Here is a 21,794-nt window from a genome sequence, read left to right as displayed (position 1 = left end):
ATCATTTCCAGTTTCAGGTTCTGCCGTTTGGCCTCTGCTCACCCCCAAGGGTCTTTACGAAAATCATGGCAGAAGTTGCAAAGTTTATTCATCTGGCAGAAATCCTGTTCATCCCATACTTGGATGACTTCCTGATTGCAGCTCCATCACAAATTCTTCAGTATCAGCTTCAGAAAATACTGGTCACCCTTGCAGACCTGGGCTGGATTATAAATCGACAAAAATCCTGTCTTCTTCCGTCACAGAAGAGAATTTTTCTAGGAGTATTGCTGGATTCTTAAGTGATGACGTCCTTCCTTCCGGTTCAGAAGAAACAAAATCTAGTCTCCAACATCAGGAAATTCCAGAGACAAAAAGTAACCTCATTTAGGGAGATAATGACTATTCTAGGGCTCTTGACCTCTACGATTCCATCAGTAAAATGGGCCCAGTCCCACTCAAGAATTCTCCAAGCCTTTCTGTTGGAAAAATGGGGAAAAAAAACAATCTTAACCCCTTAAGGACTTAGGACGTACCGTTGCGCTTGCGCTCTGTTTCCCGAGTCCTTAAGGACCCAGGGTGTACCGGTACGTCCTGTGTAGTTTTGATCACTGCCGCACGACCGGCATTGATCGGAACAGGGTGCCTGTTGAAATCATTCAGCAGGCACCCTGTGACAATGCCTAGGGGGGCCTGTGACCCCCCCCGCATTGCCGATCGCTACCAACCGCAGGTCAATTCAGACCTGCGGTTTTTAGCGCTTATGCAAGTTTCTGATCCCTGCGGTCCGTGACCGCAGGGATCAGAAACCTCAAAGTGCCTATATTTTTGAAAGTTAAACCCCCCTGCAGCCCTCTGTGTTTTGTGCCTGCGGGCACAGCGGGGGGGGGGGGGGGGGGGGGGCGATTGCGGGCAGTGCGGGAGGCGGGCGGGAGGCGCGCGACAGTGTGGGGGGCGGGTGCGCAATCTTCCGCCCGCCCCCGTTTATTTTCAGGATGGCCGAGCGGTTGAATCAGAGTGTCAGCTCATTGCTGACACTCCGATTCAAACGGCAGACATCTGTGCAGATGTCCGCCGTTTTAACCCCTTCCATGCCGTGGTCCGTAGGGATCGCTGTATGGAAGAGGTCAAGAGGGAGGGAGCCCCCTTCCCTCTCCCATCGGGGGGCTGCTGTGCCTTTGCAGCCCCCGGACAGGATGGGGTGACAGAGGGAGGGAGCCCTCCTCCCTCCCCTTCCCCGTCTGCTCAGTTGTGGCAGACGGGGAAGGTTCCCATGGCAACAGGACGCCTTCTCAGGCATCCTGCTGTCCATGGTGCTGAACAGATCTGTGCTAAAGGCAGAGATCTGTTCAGATAAAGTGTGAGTGAAATACAGTGCAGTACACTATATAGTGTACTGTACTGTATTATACAGACATCAGACCCACTTGATCTTAAAGAACCTAGTGGGTCTGGGTAAAAAAAAAATGTTAAAGTGAAAAAAAGTAAAAATAAAAAAAACACAATTATCCCTGATTGAAAATTAAAAAAATAAAATTCCCTACACATGTTATATATCACCGCGTCCGTAACGACCCGATCTATAAAACGGTCATGTTACATTTCTCGCACGGTGAACGCCATAAAAAATAAAAACTGATGAAATTTTGCTCACCTTACTTCCAAAAAAAGTTATAAAAGTGATCAAAAAAGTCGTATGTACGCCCAAATAGTACCATTCAAACCGTCGTCTCATCCTGCAAAAAATGAGACCCTAACTAAGACAATCGCCCAAAAAATGTATTGTGTAAAACTTAAATAAATAAAAAAAAAGTAAACATATTAGGTATCCCTGCGTCCGTAACATCCTGTTCTATAAAAATAGTACATAATAAAAAATAAAAACGGTGCCAAAACACGTATTTTTGGGCAAATTTTCCATTTTAATCCATTTTTTTCCTGTAACAAAGCAAGGGTTAACAGCCAAACAAAACTCAATATTTATTGCCCTGATTCTTTAGTTTACAGAAACACCCCATTTGTGGTCGTAAACCTCTGTATGGGCACACAGCAGGGCGCAGAAGGAAAGGAATGCCATATGGATTTTGGAAGGCAGTTTTTGCTGGACTTGTTTTTTGACACCATGTCCCATTTGAAGCCCCCCTGATGCACCCCTAGAGTAGAAACTCCAAAAAGTGACCCCATTTAAGAAACTACACCCCTCAAGGTATTCAAAACTGATTTTACAAACTTTGTTAACCCTTTAAGTGTTCCACAAGAGTCAATGGCAAATGGAGATGAAATTTCAGAATTTCTATTCTTTGTTACTTTGCTTCACAAAAAGTGTATGTACCCTAAAATAGTACCAAAAAACTGCCACCTTATCCCGTAGTTTCCAAAATGGGGTCATGTTTTTGGAGTTTCTACTCTAGGGGTGCATCAGGGGGCTTCAAATGGGACATGGTGTAAATAAACCAGTCCAGCGAAATCTGCCTTCCAAAAACCACACAGCGTTCCTTTCCCTCTATGCCCGGACGTGGGGCCGTAGAGTGGTGTACGACCACATATCTGGTGTTTCTGTAAACCGCAGAGTCAGGGCAATAAATATAGAGTTTTGTTTGGCTGTTAACCCTTGCTTTGTAAGTGGAAAACATTGATTAAAATGGAAAATTTGGCAAAAAATTAATATTCTGAAATTTCATCTCCATTTGCCATCAACTCTTGGGGAACACCTAAAGGGTTAACAAAGTTTGTAAAATCAGTTTTGAATACCTTGAGCGGTGTAGTTTCTAGAATGGGGTCACTTTGGGTGGTTTCTATTATGTAAGCCTCACAAAGTGACTTCAGACCTGAACTGGTCCCTAAAATGTGGGTTTTTGAAAATTTCAGAAAATTTTCAAGATTTGCATCTAAACTTCTAAGCCTTGTAACGTCCCTAAAAAATAAAATGGCATTCCCAAAATGATCCAAACATAAAGTAGACATACGGGGAATGTAAACTAATAGCTATTTTTGGAGGTATTACTATGTATTATATAAGTAGAGAAATTGAAACTTGGAAATTTAAAAAATTTTCCAACATTTTGGTAAATTTGGTTTTTTTTTTAAATAAAAATGATTTTTTTTTACTCCATTTTACCAGTGTTATGAAGTACAATATGGGACAAAAAAACAATCTCAGAATGGCCTGGATAAGTAAAAGCGTTAAAGTTATCACCACATAAAGTGACACTGGTCAGATTTGCAAAAAATAGCCAAATCCTTAAGGTGAAATAGAGTCCTTAAGGGGTTAAAACCAGAAAATTCCATTGCATGTAAAAATCTCTCTATCCTGGTGGACAAACCAGACAAATCTCGCCAGGGGGGTGGAATGGCGACAAACAGACCAGTTAGTCATCACAACCGATGCCAGGGAACAGGGCTGGGGAGCACATATGGAAACAGCCATGAAGCAGGGCCTTTGGAAGATAGAGCTTCAGCAAGCTTCCTCCAATATGCGGGAACTAAGTGTGGTCTGGGAAGTCCTAAAAGCCTTTGCTCCCTCAACTCATCTGAGGAACGTAAAAATTCTCTCGGACAACTCTGCTACACTGGCCAGCCTGAACAAGCAGGGGGGAACGAGAAGTCGCTCACTATCCTTAGTGGCAGGAAAGATCCTTGGTTGGGCGGAGAAAAACCTGTTGTACCTATCAGCAGCCCACATACAAGGGAAAGAAAATCTGCTAGCAGACTTCCTGAGCAGGGACCAACTAAAAGAGGGAGAATGGAGGCTAAATCTACAAGTCTTCAGTCGGATTTGTGCCAGAGGGGGCACTCCAAAAGTCGACTTATTCGCCTCAAGGAAAAACAGACAAGTATCAAATTTTTGCTCCCTATCCATTCTATACCAACCCCTGAAAGTGGACACCTTATCAACATCTTGGCCCCAGGGACTTCTATATGCCTTCCCGCCTTTCCCTCTGATACCAAAGGTCATAACCAAGGTCATAGAGGAGAAAGCTCAAATAATCTTGATAACTCCTTTCTGGCCCAGGAGGGCATGGTTCCCAGTACTAAAGAGCCTGGCAGGGGAAGACTTTTGGATCCTCCCACTCCTTCCGGATCTTCTACTCCAGGGTCCAGTGGTTCATCCCAGGGTCTCCCAACTCCGCTTAACGGCTTGGAAGCTGAAAGAAGCATCCTGAGAGATAAAGGGTTTTCAAATTCTGTAATCACTACTCTGTTACAGAGCAGAAAGCCAGTTACATCTAAAATCTACCTGAGATCCTGGGAATCTTTCCTACGGTTTGTAGGGGGTACGTGGGATCCTTCTATGGCTCCAGATATTGCCCTAATCCTGGACTTCCTACAAGCTGGACTCGACAAAGGTTTGTCTGTAGGATCAGAAAAATAAATTATTCCATAACCTTGACATAAGAAGGTACGTACTTCAATATCTGGAAGCCACAAAAGATCTAAGAAATTCTAACCAACTGTTAGTACAGTATCTGGGACTTCATCAAGGGAAGGTGGCTAGCAAAGCTTCCATTTCCAGATGGATTAAAGCTTGCATCGTTCTAGCTTATGAGACTGAGGGTGTTACTCCTCCGCCTATGCTGAAGGCTCACTCCACTAGAGCAATAGAAGCATCTTGGGCTGAAGGAGCCTCAGCCTCTCTGAAAGAAATCTGTCGGGCTGCTACCTGGTCTAGCCCTTGTACCTTTTTCAAACATTATAGACTTGACATCTCTTCCAACAAGGACTTATCCTTCGGCCGCAAGATCTTATCTGCGGTTGTCCTACCCTAATATGTTTCCTCTGTTATTCCTCCAGGTGGTGCTGTTGTGGAGGCGTGGGGAAAAGACTAAAATTACTCTTACCGGTAATTGGATTTTCCTTTTAGCCTCCACAACGGCACGAGGATTTCCCACCCTAAATAGAAAGAAAAATAGATTTATGTGTGTGTGTGTGTGTGTGTATATATATATTTTTTTGTTTTGTTTTGTTTACTATTCTTATTTTGTTTTTGTTTAAAAGCCTTATTTTCTGAGGCAAGTCTGCCTTATCCTTATATATGTTTGTGAACTTTATTAAATGTTTGTCATCTACTTCTGAGTCCTAGGTTATTAACTGGAGAAGAAAGAGGGAGGGGGCCTTTTATTGGCTGATCTCACAGTTGTTTCCTGTCCCTGAGAAGGTGGGATATCCTCCAGGTGGTGCCGTTGTGGAGGCTAAAGGAAAATACAATTACCGGTGAGAGTAATTTTAGTCTTTTTCCGAAAATTTCCAAAACCCACTTTTTTAAGGACCAGTACAGTTATGAAGTCACTGTGGGGCTTACATAATAGTAACCACTAGTGTTGAGCGAGCATGCTCGGCCGAATACCTGTTCGGCCGAGTACCGCATGTGCTTGAGCGCCATGCTCAGGTCTCCCCACATGTTTCGCAGCTTCTAAGCAGCCAATAAACATGCAGGTAAGTACTTCCATCACTGTAATGCCAGTATCCATGTTGTCTACTGGCATTACAGTGATTGACTGGCCGGAACGTGTCATCGGGTGCTATATAGCACCCGATGATGCGGGTTCGGCTAATTGTGAGTCAGGGAGAGCTGCGCTTAGGAAGGGACAGATAGTGTAGGGATTGTGATCGCACTTTTAAGGACTATTGTGTGTGGTGGCAGCAATATAATTTAGCCAGCAACATTTTTTTGGGATACTTTACAATACTTTTTCGATAGAGGGTATCTGCAGTGACTTGTGACATCTGTGCTGCAATACTTTGTGTGTCAGGGCCAGATATTGGGAAAAATATTACTGACAACAAATATATATATATTTTTTTCCATAATTTATCCACACTATAAACTGTGCCTGCAGTGAGTTGTCACATCTGTGCTGCAATAGCGTGTGTCAGGGCAAGATATTGGGAAAAATATTTGCGAAAACGATAATTTTTTCCATAATTTATCCACATTAATGCTATAAACTGTGTCTGCAGTGAATTGTCACATCTGCGCTGCAATAGCTTGTGTCAGGGTCGGATATTGGGAAAAAATATTAGCGAAAACAATGATTTTTTCCATAATTTATCCACATTTTTTCCTATAAACGGTGTCTGAATTGTCACATCTGCGCTGCAATAGCGTGTGTTAGGCTAGTTTCACACCTGCGTTAGGTGCGGATCCGTCTGGTATCTGCACAGACGGATCCGCACCTATAATGCAAACGCTTGTATCCGTTCAGAACGGATCCGTTTGCTTTACCATGAACAAGCAGCGTTTTGGTGTCCGCCTCCAGAGCGGAATGGAGGCTGAACAGAGGCAAACTGATGCATTCTGAACGGATCCTTATCCATTTAGAATGCATTGGGGCTAAACTGATCCGTTTTGGGCCACTTGTGAGAGCCTTGAAACGGATCTCACAAGCGGACCCAGAAACGCCAGTGTGAAAGTAGCCTTACCAGTTATAACTTGATAGAACATGATAAGGAATTTGGAGAGCAATTTTGATAGTCCATTTAGCATCATATGAAGGTTTTCACACTCTAGGCATGATTGTCACTGATCAAATTAAATGAACTTAGTCCTTTAACAAAGCTTTTAGCTTGAGTATCACAAGTAGCAGATTCCTAAGCTTCACGGAGGTGTTTTGTGGCAATCCAATGGAATAGCTTTTTCAGGAAAAACAAAACAAAACCTAGGCCGTACATAGGCGCTAAATATCTCCTTCTTGAACTCCTAGCTATTCTAACTCTAAATCACTTACTGAAGCTCTTCAGCACTCGCTCTCATTTGAGCTCAGTTCTCCATTTTTGATGCCAGACCTTCTGTCACAGACCTCCTTTCTGTGTGGACAGACCTTTCTTGCTGTGAGCTTTACCTCTGGAGCTGTCTATGAACAGGTGTGCTACAGGTACTCTTTACCCTTGTCTTGGGTCACTCTCCAGTGCCCTCTATCTTCACACATTTTCCAGAATATAACACAGATTTCTTTACCTCCAATTCTATATCACTAAATACTCTAAAAAACTTCCCGTTAACTTCTGGATTAAAGATATCTTATTCTTTCCTATTGCTACACCAAAGTTGGTGATTATAGCTAACCTACCGTATTTTCCGGCGTATAAGACGACTGGGCGCATAAGACGACTCCCAACTTTTCCATTTAAAATATAGGGTTTGGGCTATACTCGCCATATAAGACTACCCCTCCCTGCCCAGCCTTCCCTGTTTCCAAGACGATCTTCTCCAGTCCAGGGAACTGACCATGGCAGCCAGGGCTTCAGTAGCTTCAGTAGCATCCTGGCTGCCATGGTAATCATCTTTTTTCTTTTCACATTCCCAGTTTCCCACATAGGAACTACTAGGAGCTGGGAAAAGATGGTGGGTCCATGCCATGAGGGATCTGTGGATGGCACTGTTATGGAGGGGATCTGTGGATGGCACTGTTATGGAGGGGATCTGTGGATGGCACTGTTAAGGAGGGGATCTGTGGATGGCACTGTTATGGAGGGGATCTGTGGATGGCACTGTTATGGAGGGGATCTGTGGATGGCACTGTTATTGGGGGGAAATATTTGGATGGCACTGTTATTGGGGGGGGGAAATCTGTGGATGGCACTGTTATTGGGGGGATCTGTTGATGGCACTGTTATTGGGGGTGGATCTGTGGATCACACTGTTATGGGAGGGGGATCAGTGGATGACACTATATAGCCTCTTATGCTATATGTGTCATCCACAGATCCACCCCATGACAGTGTCATCCACTGATTCCCCTCTCTATAACAGTCTCATCCACAGATCCCCCTCCCCAATAACAATGCCATCCACAGATCCCCCTCCCCGCAGCTCACAGGAGTATACATTTATAAGCTGTAATCCGTAACTTTAACTTGAAATCAGCGCTCATCTCTTTACTACCTTACTCTCAGCTCCAGTAACAGGCAATGTGGGAGGCAGCGCTCACTCACGGACATCACACGCCTGTGCCGCTTAGTGGGAGGAGCAGGCGCGTGATATCAGTGAGTGAGCGCCGCCCGCACTGCCTGTTACCGGAGCTGAGAGTAAGGTAGTAAAGAGATGAGTGGAGTAAAGTTAAAGTTACGGATTACAGTTTATAAATGTATACTCCTGTGAGCGGCGGGGCCCTGTATATTCTCACCATGGGAACGCCTGGGGGTTAGAATATACCACGACCCCCGACTTTTGAAAAGAATTTCTAGTGTTAGAAAGTCGTCTTATACCATTCATTTACCATATTATATTTAAACATAATATAAATGTTTATATATTATTGAAAATATTATCCGAATACAAAATCCTTTATGTAAGTGTAACATTTTTATCTTTATTCATTCTGTCATGTATCTTTGTGTATAATTATGGAATTTTTATTAATATAAATTATATGGAGTAATTAAATTGATCACACAAAAATATCTTTCCACAGTAAAACCAAATCTTTACCTTTATAATAAAGTAATATTCTGCATGAGATATGATATATTACTCTATTAAATATCATTGTATTCTTCTTCTTTAAAATATAACACAGCTATAAATATAAACCTTTGTTTAGGAAAGCAACAAATATGTATTAACATAATCCCTATAGCTGGATATGCTTTCCAATATTGTTGACCTTAATATTTAAATGACCATTAATAAGGTTCAATTCCCATCACTGATCCAGGATTAACTCCTTCCATATTAGGAACCTCTCTAGACGTAAAGAAGAAGGGTGGGAGACCATATTGGTGATGTAAAACATCGGAGAGACAAACCGGTAGCTAGGCATATCCTAGAAGAGGCGTGCTGGGCTTGTAAGAAAGGCTGGCTGGGCACTGCAGGGGAAGGGGGGTGTTACTGGGCGCTAGAGCAGAGTAATAACGCCCCTCTGGGCACCTTGAGACTTAATTTGCATATCAGAAAAATCGCTTTTTAATAAGAATGAAAAGTTTAATAAAAGAAAGACACATGTAGGTAAGAAGGTATTTTATTGCACATTGCTATGTTAAAGGTCTTCTGTCACCCCACTAAACAGTTTTTTTTTTTTTTTTGTGTGTACTTATAATCCCTATACTGCGATTTATCCATACATAATGTGATTAATCATTTTGGTTCAGTAGATTCTGCTAAAAACGTACTTTTATAATATGTAAATTACCTTGCTACCAGCAAGTAGGGCGGCTACTTGCTGGTAGCAGCCGCATCCTCCTTTCATAATGACGCCCCCTCCTCATGTTGATTGACAGGGCCAGCGGACGGGATCTTTCTCTGGCTGGCCCTGTCTGCTATCAAGATCTCGCGCCTGCACCGTAACGGTATTCAATCGGCCCAGGCGCACTGAGAGGCGGACACTCGCTCGGCCGCTCCATCCTCAATGCGCCTGCGCCGATGACATCACATCTACACCCGATGCAGGTGCATTGAGGATGGAGCGGCCGAGCGAGTGTCCTCTCAGTGCGCCTGCGCCGACTGAAGACAGGTACGGCGCAGGCGCCAGATTTTGAATGCAAACAGGGCCAGCAGAGAAAGATCCCGTTCGCTGGCCCTGTCAATCAACATGCAGAGGGGGCGTCATTATGATAGGAGGATGCGGCTGCTACCAGCAAGTAACCGCCCTACTTGCTGGTAGACAGGTAATTTACATATTATAAAAGTCCGTTTTTAGCAGAATCTACTGAACCAAAATGATTAATCACATTATGTATGGATAAATCGCAGTATAGAGATTATAAGTACACAAAAAAAAAACTGTTTAGTGAGGTGACAGAAGCCCTTTAACGGTTTTATATGGTCAAAATAGGTGACAGATTCCCTTTAAACTATATATGCACAGCATATGTGCATTTGTGACAGTCAAATACAAGCTTGAAATACTGCAATTATATTCTGGGTTCAAAAATATCACCCATTTTTTGCAAGACCCTACATCTGTGGCATTTGCAGCATTTGTCAGTGTGAAATACAAGCTTGAAATACTGTAATAATTTTCTGGCTTTAAAAAAGCACCCATTTTTGGCAATATCCTACATGTGGGGCCTATGCTGCATTTGTTAGTGTAAAATATAAGCTTGAAATACTGCAATAATTTTCTGGGTTTTAAAAATCACCCTTTTTGGGCAAAATACTAAATTTGCAGCCTTTACTGCATCTGTCAGTGTGAAATACAAGCGTTAGATACTACTGTTATATTCTGCTATTAAAAAAACATCAATTTTGGGCAAAATACAAAATTTGCTGCGTTTGCTGCATCTGTCATTGTTAAATACAAGCTTGAAATACTGCAATAATTTTCTGGGTTTAAAAAAGCACCCATTTTTGTCAATACCCTATATCTGGGGCCTATGCTGCATTTGTCAGTGTGAAATATAAGCTTGAAATACTGCAATCATTTTCTGGGTTTTAAAAAACACCCTTTTTGGGCAAAATACAAAATTTCCAGCCTTTGCTGCATCTGTCAGTGTGAAATACACGCGTTAGATACTGCTTTTATATTCTGTTATAAAAAAAAACACCCATTTTGGGCCAAATACTAAATTTGCGGCCTTTGCTGTATTTGTCAGTGTGAAATACACATGTTAGATACTGCTGTTATATTGTGTTATTAAAAAAACACCAATTTTGAGCAAAATACTACATTTGTGGCCTTTGCTGCATCTGTCAGTGTGAAATACACGCGTTAGATACTGTTGTTATATTCTATTCTGACTCAGATTGTAAGTAATAGCTATTTATCCCTAGTGAGACCTCTATGCCTGGCCTGTAAAAGCAGATATAATCACTGCGGACAATCCTTATCAGATAGCTTGAACTAGTTTATCCGTGTAAGTTGCTTTATTCTGTAGCCAGATAACAGAGTACAGCAGAACAGATGGATTGTGGTGTTGTGCGGTCAAAAGATGATGCTTTTGCAAGCTTGCATGAGAATACAAGTGTACCTGCTGAATCCTAGGAGCAGAATGAATATACAGGAAGTGAGGTACAAAGAAATGAATGACAGATGAACAGAAAAACGAAGTGCATTACCAAAAACGGCCACTAGATGGGAGCATATGACCAAATATAGAATATATAAATGGTTAAACGAATTAAACTACAGGGTGGGCCATTTATATGGATACACCTTAATAAAATGGGAATGGTTGGTGATATTAACTTCCTGTTTGTGGCACATTAGTATATGTGAGGGGGGAAACTTTTCAAGATGTGTGGTGACCATGGCGGCCATTTTGAAGTCGGACATTTTGAATCCAACTTTTGTTTTTTCAATAGGAAGAGGGTCATGTGACACATCAAACTTATTGGGAATTTCACAAGAAAAACAATGGTGTGCTTTGTTTTAATGTAACTTTATTCTTTTATGAGTTATTTACAAGTTTCTGACCACTTATAAAATGTGTTCAATGTGCTGCCCATTGTGTTGGATTGTCAATGCAACCCTCTTCTCCCACTCTTCACACACTGATAGCAACACCGCAGGAGAAATGCTAGCACAGGCTTCCAGTATCCGTAGTTTCAGGTGCTGCACATCTCGTATCTTCACAGCATAGACGATTGCCTTCAGATGATACGAGATGTGCAGCACCTGAAACTACGGATACTGGAAGCCTGTGCTAGCATTTCTCCTGCGGTGTTGCTATCAGTGTGTGAAGAGTGGGAGAAGAGGGTTGCATTGACAATCCAACACAATGGGCAGCACATTGAACACATTTTATAAGTGGTCAGAAACTTGTAAATAACTCATAAAAGAATAAAGTTACATTAAAACCAAGCACACCATTGTTTTTCTTGTGAAATTCCCAATAAGTTTGACGTGTCACATGACCCTCTTCCTATTGAAAAAACAAAAGTTGGATTCAAAATGGCCGCCATGGTCACCACCCATCTTGAAAAGTTTCCCCCCTCACATATACTAATGTGCCACAAACAGGAAGTCAATATCACCAACCATTCCCATTTTATTAAGGTGTATCCATATAAATGGCCCACCCTGTATATAAATTTCACTGCGTAGCAGCACATATTCTGTTATTAAAAAAACACCCATTTCGGGCAAGATCCTAAATTTGCGGAGATTGAGGAGGGCGTTGAATAAGGGACGTGGCCCCGGTCGTGGTGCTGATGGTGGAGCTCCTGTTGCCAGGGAGAGGACGTGGTTGATCTGTGCCAGTTACACACACAAGTGAAACACCTCCCTCAGGTGCGAGTAGGCAACAGAACCTTCAGCGTTATTTGGTCGGGCCTAATGCGCCTCTACGAATGGTGAAGCCACAACAAGTACAGGCGATAGTAGATTGGGTTGCTGACAGTGCCTCCAGTTCCTTCACATTGTCTCCCACCCAGTCTCCTGCTGAAAGATCAGAGTTAGCACCTGCAGCCGATGTCCATCAGTCTTTCACCTCACTCCCTTGCAAATCAGCCAAGCAGTCTGAGCCCAATGTCATGCAGCAGTCTCTTCTGCTTTTTGATGACTCTGCTAGCAGGGTTTCCCAGGGCCATTCACATAGCCCCTGCCCCAGAAGTGGAAGAGATTGAGTGCACCGATGCCCAACCACTTATGTTTCAAGATGAGTACATGGGAGGACCACCGCAGCACGTCTCGGATGATGACGAAACACAGGTGCCAACTGTGGCTTTCTGCAGTGTGCAGACCGACAAGGAGGGCAGGGTTGAAGACTGGGTGGAAGATGATGTGGAGGATGATGAGGTCCTCGACCCCACATGGAATAAAGGTTATGCGAGTGACCTGTGTAGTTCGGAGGAAGAGGCGGTGGTCGCACAGAGCCACCAGCACAGCAGAAGAGGGAGCAGTGTGCAAAAGCGGAGCGGCCGTCCCCTAGACAGTACGCCTGATACTGCCCAACGCAGCAAGGGACCGAGCACACCAAAGCCAGTTCCAAGGAGTTACCTGGCGTGGCAGTTCTTCAGACAATGTGCTGACGGCATGACACGAGTGGTTTGCACGCTGTGCAATCAGAGCCTGGAGCAAGGCATAAAGATTCTCAGCCTGAGCACAACCTGCATGACCAGGCATTTAAGTGCAAAGCACGAGCTGCAGTGGAGTAGACACCTCAAAAACCAAGAAAGGTCTCTGGCTCCTCCTGCTTCCTCTTCTGCTGCAGTCTCGGCCTCTTCATCCACCTCTGGAGTGACAGTGCCACCCCGCAAACAGAGGATCTGCCAGCAACACCACCACCTGGGTCACCAAGCTTTTCCACAATGTCCCACGGAAGCGTTCAGCTCTCCATCTCCCAAACACTGGAGCGGAAAATGAAGTACCCCCCTACCCACCCTCAATCCCTGACCCTGAATGCCAGCATTTAAAAATTACTGGCCTTTGAAATTATATCTCCCTAACAGCACACTGGGTAAATGCAGTGGTGGCTGGGCCTGAGGCGGATAGCAGTTTGGCGCATGTCCTTCCACGACCGAGAATTGCAGGGCGCTTCAGTTTGCCTCCGTTTGCTTCCTCCTCCTAATCCGCTTCCTTATCCTCTACCGCCTCCTCATCCGGTCACTGTAACACCTTCACCACCCACTTCAGCACAGCCAGGGGTAAACGACAGCAGGCAGTTTTAAAATGTATCTGTTTGGGGGACAAACCCCACACCACGCAGGAGCTGTGGACGGGCATGGAACAGACCGATGAGTGGTTGGTGCCAGTGAGCCTCAAGCCCAGCTCTGGGACTAGCCGGTTTGACGAACATTCCTTGCCTGGCGCATGTGCTGAATTTGGTGGTGCAGAGGTTCCTTAAAAATTACCCCGATATGTCAGAGCTGCTGCAGAAAGTGCAGGCCGTCTGTGCGTGCATTCGCCATTCACACCCTGCTGCTGCTCACCTGTAAGCGCTGCAGAGTAACTTCCCGCTCACCACCTCATATGCGACGTGCCCACAAGGTGGAACTCCACCTTGCACATGCTGGCCAGACTGTGTGAGCAGCAGCAGGCGATAGTGAAGTTTCAGCTGCAGCACGCATGGGTGAGTCGCTCTGCGGAACAGCACCACTTCACCACCAATGAGTGGGCCTCCATGCGAGACCTATGTGCCTTGTTGCGCTGTTTTGAGTACTCCACCAACATGGCCAGTTCTCAGCGTTACTATCCCACTTCTATGCCTCCTTGAAAAAATGCTTTTGGCGATGATGGAAGAGGATGTGGCACAGGAGGAGGAGGAGGAAGAGGGATAATTTCATAGGGTTTCAGGCCAGTCATTCACAAGTGGCTCTGAGGGTGGGTTCCTGCACCCACAAACACCAGGTACACAATTGTCCAGCCAGGGCACAGTTCTGGAGGATGACTAGGTGGAGGATGAGGAGATGGAGGAGGAGGATCCGTGTTCACAGCAGGGTGGCACCCAAACCAGCTCATGTCCATCACTGGTGCGTGGCTTGGGGGATACAGAGGACACAGATGATATACCTCCCACACAGGACAGCTTGTTGATGCCTCTGGGTAGCCTGGCACACATGAGCGATTACATGCTGCAGCGTCTCCGCAACGACCACCGAGTTGCCCACATTAACTTGTGCTGATTACCGGGTGGCCACGCTGCTGGATCCCCGTTACAAGGACAATGTACCGTCCTTAATTCCATCACTGGAGCGTGATTGTAAGATGCGCGAGTACAAGCGCACGCTGGTTGACTCACTGCTGGTGGCATTCCCACCTGACAGCAGGGGCACAGTGGAAGCACACGGCGAAGGCAGAGGAGGAGAAAGAGGTCGCCAACGCAGCTGGGGCACCACTAGCACCTCAGAAGGCAGGGTTAGCATGGCCAAAATGTGGAAAAGCTTTGTCAGTACGCCACAACAACCAGCACCACCAGCTGATATGGAACGTCTTAGCAGGAGGCAGCATTTCAGCAACATGGTGGAGCAGTATGTGTGCAGATGCCTACACGTACTGAATGACGGGTCTGCCCCCTTCAACTTCTGGGTCTCCAAATTGGGCACATGGCCTGAGCTTGTCCTTTACGCATTGAAGGTGCTGGCCTGCCCTGCAGCCAGTGTATTGTCTGAACGTGTGTTTATCACGGCAAGGGGCGTTATTACAGACAAGCGCAGCCACCTGTCCACAGCCAATGTGGACAAGCTCACGTTCATTAAAATGAACCAGGCATGGATCCGACAGGACTTGTCCGTGCCTTGTGCAGAATACACATGTATACCGGCCTTACCAAGACATTGTTATACTACAGCGCAATTGCCCATTCTTGTATTTTTGATATTTCCCACCGTTTTGGAGTGTACCCTAATTAAAAAAAAAATCTAAATTAAAAATTAAAACCAAAAACCAGTGTTAGCTACCTCCTCCTCCACCGCCGCTTCCACCTACACCGCTGCGTCCACCGCCTCCCAACCTCCTACTCCATATGGATGTCCACCTCATACATCAAGATTTTTTTTTTTTTTGTACGTATTGTATTGTCATTTCACTAATTTGTCTGTTACATTTTCGGGTGAAATTCACAAAGTTTTGGCTGTGATATACCCCTGCTCTACCTAGAAGACAAGTAAACAAATTTCACAAATTTGTCTGTTACATTGTCAGGTGACATTCACCAATTTTTGGCACTGATATACCCCTACTCTACCTAGTGGACCGGTTAATACATTTCACAAATATTTCTGTTACATATTTGTATGACATTAACCAATTTTTGGCTGTGATATACCCCTGCTCTACCTAGTGGACAGGTTAATAAATTTCACAAAATTTTCTGTTACATAGTTGTATGACATTCACCAATTTTTGGCTGTGATATACCCCTGCTCTACCTAGTAGACAGGTTAATACATTTCACTAATTTTTCTGTTACATTGTCGGGTGACATTCACCAATTTTTGGCTGTGATATACCCCTGCTCTACCTAGTGGACAAGGAGATATATTTCACAAAATTTTCTGTTACATAGTTGTATGACATTCACCAATCTTTGGCTGTGATATACCCCTGCTCTACCTAGTAGACAGGTTAATACATTTCACTAATTTTTCTGTTACATTCTTGGGTGACATTTTACCATTTTTGCCGTGAATAAACCCCTGCTCTGCATAGGTGACAGGGCCTGAAATTTTTTAAAATCATCTGTTCCATTGGTGGGTGACATTAACCCATTTCTGGCGATGAAAAATCCCTGCTCTGCATAGGTGACAGGGAATAAATTTTCTAAAATTCGTTTTTAATTGACGCGCGCCACCTCCTTTCATTCGATGCTTCAACTTTAACAACTTGTCCCACATTTCAACTTGATCACATTGCAGCCATTGACCTCCCTTGGATGTGGGGTCCCTTTCTCATGCTCCCTTTTCCGGCGTGGAACCCTGATTCGCCGCTAACCGTGATCAACATGGTAGGCGCAGAAAATAACTTTGATTGAACTTTGAACCTGAGTTAGTCTATCAATGATTGTCAAAAGATCTGTAATTACCTTATTATCATAGCTTTCATTAATGTCCTCTGTCCCTTTCCACTGCTCCCTTTAAAAGAAAGTTTCTATGGCTTGTCTATCTCTGGCTAAGAAGACAGGAAGAAGGAGGGGCGGTCCTTAACACTGCATGCCAGCATTAGGCTTCAGAGTGAGGAGGTGTGTCTCTTAATAATCCAATCTGATTGGCTGGCAGGGAGCTGCTGGCTACAGCAAGTGTGTATGGGAAGTGAGGGAAAGCAGTTTTGGCCTCAGATAACTGACAGAGGAGCCATCTTGTGAAGGTTCTCATATTGTAAATGTTTAAAAAGCAGTGGTATGTGAAGAAACTAAAGATTGCTATATGCATAATGCTGCTGTAGCAGTAACATATGCTAAAATTGTGATGTTTGTGATGAAAACATGACAGTTACCCTTAATGGAGACTTTTAATCCAAAGGTAAAACTAGTGAGAAACTGAATGAATAATTAAATCTGTGAAAGAATATACAGTGAGGAACAGAAGTATTTAAACACCCTGTGATTTTGCAAGTTCTCCTACTTAGAAATCATGGAGGGGTCTGAAATTCACATTGTAGGTACATTCCCACTGAGAGACAGAAATTTAAAATAAAATTCAGGAAATTACATTGTATGATTTTTAAAGAATTTATTTGTCTTGCACTGCTGAACATAAATATTTGAACACCTGAGAAACAGCAAGAATTCTGGCTCTCAAAAACCTGTTACTGTGCCTTAAAAAAGTCCACCTCTACTCCACTCCACTCCACTCATTAATCTAACTTAGTAGTAGAGATGTCGCGAACATAAAATTTTCAGTTCGCGAACGCGAGTTTCTGCAAATGTTCGCTAACGAGCGAACCGCCATAGACTTCAATAAGCAGGCGAATTTTAAAACCCACAGGGACTCTTTCTGGCCACAATAGTGATGGAAAGGTTGTTTCAAGGGGACTAACACCTGGACTGTGGCATGCCGGAGGGGGATCCATGGCAAAACTCCCTTGGAAAATTACGTAGTTGACGCAGAGTCGGGTTTTAATCCATAAAGGGCATAAATCACCTAACATTCCTAAATTGTTTGGAATAACGTGCTTTGAAACATCAGGTATGATGTTGTATCGATCAGGTAGAGTAAGGGTTACGCCCGCTTCACAGTGACAGACCAAACTATGACAGACCAAACTCCCCGTTTAACGCACCGCAAACAACCGCAAACAGTCCATTTGCACAACCGCAAACTCCCCATTTGCACAAGGTTGGATAATAAGCTAGCCATGTCCCGTTCCTTGTCCTTACTGACGTCATTGAAGGTCTCTTCCTCCACCCAGCCACGTACAACACCAAGGGTCCTCGAAAGGTGACAACAAGCCCTCTGGGAAGCCTGCTGTGGTTGGTCTTCCACCTCCTCAAAGCCACCTTCCTCCTCTGACTCCTCTTCTTCAGACTCCTCTCTCTGCTTTGACGCAGGTCCAGCAATCGGCGACGACGAGGCTGCTTCTGGTGGTGATGGTGACCACAACTCTTCCTCTTCATGCTCATCTACGGCCTGATCCAGCACTCTTCGCAGGGCACGCTCCAGAAAAAACGCATATGGGATGAGGTCGATGATGTTGCCTTGGGTTTGACTGACCAGGTATGTCACCTCCGGAAAAGGACGCATGAGCCTACAGCCATTGTGCATGAGCGTTCAGTAACGTGGCCAAAAAATACCCAGCTCCGCAGAGGCTGTCCTCTTTTTTTTTTTTTTTTTTATTAAAAAAATCTGTTTTTACCAGTTTAATCTCTGTTTTGTCCCCTATCAGGGGCCGGTGTGGTGTATGGAATAGATTTTAGGAAACGGGAGATGGAAAAAGATGCTTGGTCGGTCCTCTTACTTCCAATTTGGGGCACTGCGCGTGCGCCGTGCAATGTACTGTGCCACCCTATATGAGTGGTATATTAAGTAGTACTATTCTTATCAGTTTAATCCCTGTTACGTCCCCTATCAGGTGCCGGTGTATGGAATAGATTTTAGGAACTGGGAGATGGAAAAAGATGCTTGGTCGGTCCTCTTACTTCCAATTTGGGGCACTGCGCGTGTGCCGTGCATTGTACTGTGCCACCCTATATGAGTGGTATGTTAAGTAGTACTATTCCTATCAGTTTAATCCCTGTTACGTCCCCTATCAGGGGCCGGTGTATGGAATAGATTTTAGGAACCGGGAGATGGAAAAAGATGCTTGGTTGGTCCTCCTACTTCCAATTTGGGGCACTGCGCGTGCGCCGTGCAATGTAATGTGCCACCAAATAGGAGTGGTGTGTTAAGTAGTACTATTCTTAGCAGTTTAATCCCTGTTACGTCCCCTATCAGGGGACGTGTATCGAATAGATTTTAGACAACCGCAAAGAGTTGTCAATAGTTGACATACTCATGACATAAATTTTATTCCTCTATGCGTCAATCTTGGTGTAGTGATGACTGTGCTCGTGCGCACGTTTGGGAGATTGCAGGCGATGGTGGTTTTTCAAAGCCTATGGTCGTGCTGAGGTAGTTCAGTGACAGTTAAGTGACCCAGAAAACAATGATTCTGCAGTGTGGGCCCATTGTTGGCCTAGTAGGCTTTAATGATCACCTTAGATGATCACAAAGAAAATTAATGTTTTTTCTATGCAAAATTATCCAGCCGATCGCTTTTGGTCTGTTCACAATGAAGCAACGACCTTATCATCTGGGGTGTGCCAACATTGCCATTGCCAACACACTCATAGAGGTGATCGCTTTATTGTGATACGCAAGCCCCTTCACCACAACAAGGTAACGATCACGAAGGGGAATTGACACATGTATGTGCCTTTTTTTTTGTTTTGTTTTTGCAGCCACAGTGCAGCACCAGAGTCCAGAAAAATTAGGCATCTACACATGCCTGAAAAACTAGGTATTGTGCAGGCCAGAAGTTCTATCGCAAATTAGGATAGCTCAGACCACAGGTCAAGCCTGCACACCCAGTAGTCAAGGGGTTCATCGCTCCTCAGAGTGTCGATATCTGCAGTTAAGGCGAGGTAGTCTGCTACCTGTCGGTCGAGTCGTTCTCTGAGGGTGGACCCCAAAGGGCTGTGGCGATGCGTAGAGCTTAAAAAGCTCGTCATGTCCTCCATCAACAACACGTCTGTGAAGCGTCCTGTCCTTGTTGGCGTGGTCGTGGTAGGAGGAGGATTACTTTCACCTCTTCCCCTGTTAGATTCCCGTTGTGCTGTGACATCACCCTTATACGCTGTGTAAAGCATACTTTTTAACTTGTTTTGGAACTGCTGCATCCTTTACGACTTCCGGTAATTTGGTAACATTTCAGCCACTTTCTGCTTATACCGGGGGTCTAGTAGCGTGGCCACCCAGTACAGGTCGTTCTCCTTCAGCCTTTTTATACGAGGGTCCCTCAACAGGCATGACAGCATGAAAGACCCCATTTGCACAAGGTTGGATACCGAGCTACTCATGTCCCGTTCCTCGTCCTCACTGATCTCATTGAAGGTCTGTTCTTCCCCCCAGCCACGTACAACACCACGGGTACCAGATAGGTGACAACGAGCACCCAGGGATTCCTGCTGTGGTTGGTCTTCCTCCTCCTCAAAGCCACATTCCTCCTCTGACTCCTCTTCCTCAGACTCCTCTTCCAGCGTTGCCGCAGGTCCAGCAAGTGATGCTGATAAGGCTGTTTCTGGTGGTGATGGTGACCACAACTCTTCCTCTTCACGCTCATCTACGGCCTGATCCAGCACTCTTCGCAGGGCACACTCCAGGAAGAAAACAAATGGGATGATGTCGCTGATGGTGCCTTCGGTGCGACTGTCACCTCCTCAAAAGGACGCATGAGCCTACAGGCATTGCGCATGAGCGTCCAGTAATGTGGCAAAAAAATACCCAGCTCTGCAGAGGCTGTCCTAGCACCCCGGTCATACAAATACTCGTTGACGGCTTTTTCTTGTTGGAGCAGGCGGTCGAACATTAGGAGTGTTGAATTCCAACGTGTCGGGCTGTGGCAAATCAAGGGCCTCACTGGCATGTTGTTTCGCGGCTGAATATCGGAAAAGTGCGCCATGGCCGTGTAGGAACACCTGAAATGGCCACACACCTTCCTGGCCTGCTTGAGGACGTCCTGTAAGCCTGGGTACTTATGCACAAAGCGTTGTACGATCAGATTCAACACATGTGCCATGCACGGCACATGTGTCAACATGCCCAAATTCAATCCCGCTAACAAATTGCTTCCGTTGTCACACACCACTTTGCCGATCTCCAGTTGGTGCGGAGTCAGCCACTGATCCACCTGTGCGTTCAGGGCGGACAGGAGAGCTGGTCCGGTGTGACTCTCTGCTTTCAGGCAAGTCAACCCCAAGACGGCGTGACACTGTCGTATCCGGGATGTGGAATAGCCCCTGGGGAGCTGTGGGGGTGCAATTGATGTGGGGCAAGACGCAGCAGCAGAAGAGGACTCAGCCGAGGAGGTTAGCGAAGAGGATGGAGTAGGAGGAGTAGAGGAGGTGGCAGCAGGCCTGCCTGCAAGTCGTGGCGGTGTCACCAACTCCTCTGCAGAGCCACGCATTCCATGCTTGGCAGCCGTCAGCAGGTTTACCCAATGCGCAGTGTACGTGATAAACCTGCCCTGACCGTGCTTTGCAGACCAGGTATCAGTGGTCAGGTGGACCCTTGCCCCAACACTGTGTGCCAGACATGCCTTGACTTCTTTTTCCACAATAGAGTACAGGTTGGTGATTGCCTTTTGTGAAAAAATGTTTCGGCCGGGTACCTTCCACTGCGGTGTCCCAATAGCTACAAATTTTTTGAAGGCCTCAGACTCCATTAGCTTGTATGGTAAAAGCTGGCGGGCTAAGAGTTCCGACAAGGCATCTGTCAGACGCCGGGCAAGGGGGTGACTCTGACATTGGCTTCTTACGCTTAAACATTTCCTTGACAGACACCTGACTGTGGGCAGATGAGCAGGAACTGCTGAAGGTGAGAGGCGGAGTGGCGGATGTTTGAGAGGGGGCAAGGAGGACAGCAGTGGTTGACGTGGCTGAAGATGCTGGACCGGGAGGAGGATGGTGGCTTTGAGATTGTGTGCTGCTTGTACTCATCATGTGTTGATCCCATAGGCGTTTGTGATGTGAGATCATGTGCCTTCGCAAAGCAGTTGTACCTAAGTGGGTGTTTGTCTTCCCACGACTCAGTTTCTTTTGGCACAGGTTGCAAATGGCATCGCTGTTATCAGAGGCAGACACACAAAAAAAATGCCACACTGCTGAGCTTTGCAATGACGGCATCCTGGTGGTGGCAACAGCATGCGTTGATTGGCGTGCTGTCTGGCTGTCCCCATGTGCTGATACATGCTGTCTGACTGTACCACTAGCTCCTTGCGATGACCTCCCCCTGCTTCCAACTCGTC

Source organism: Bufo bufo, chromosome 8, assembly GCF_905171765.1.
Source record: "Bufo bufo chromosome 8, aBufBuf1.1, whole genome shotgun sequence".
NCBI classification, from domain to species: Eukaryota; Metazoa; Chordata; class Amphibia; order Anura; family Bufonidae; genus Bufo; species Bufo bufo.
Note: the sequence above shows the minus strand (reverse complement) of the source record.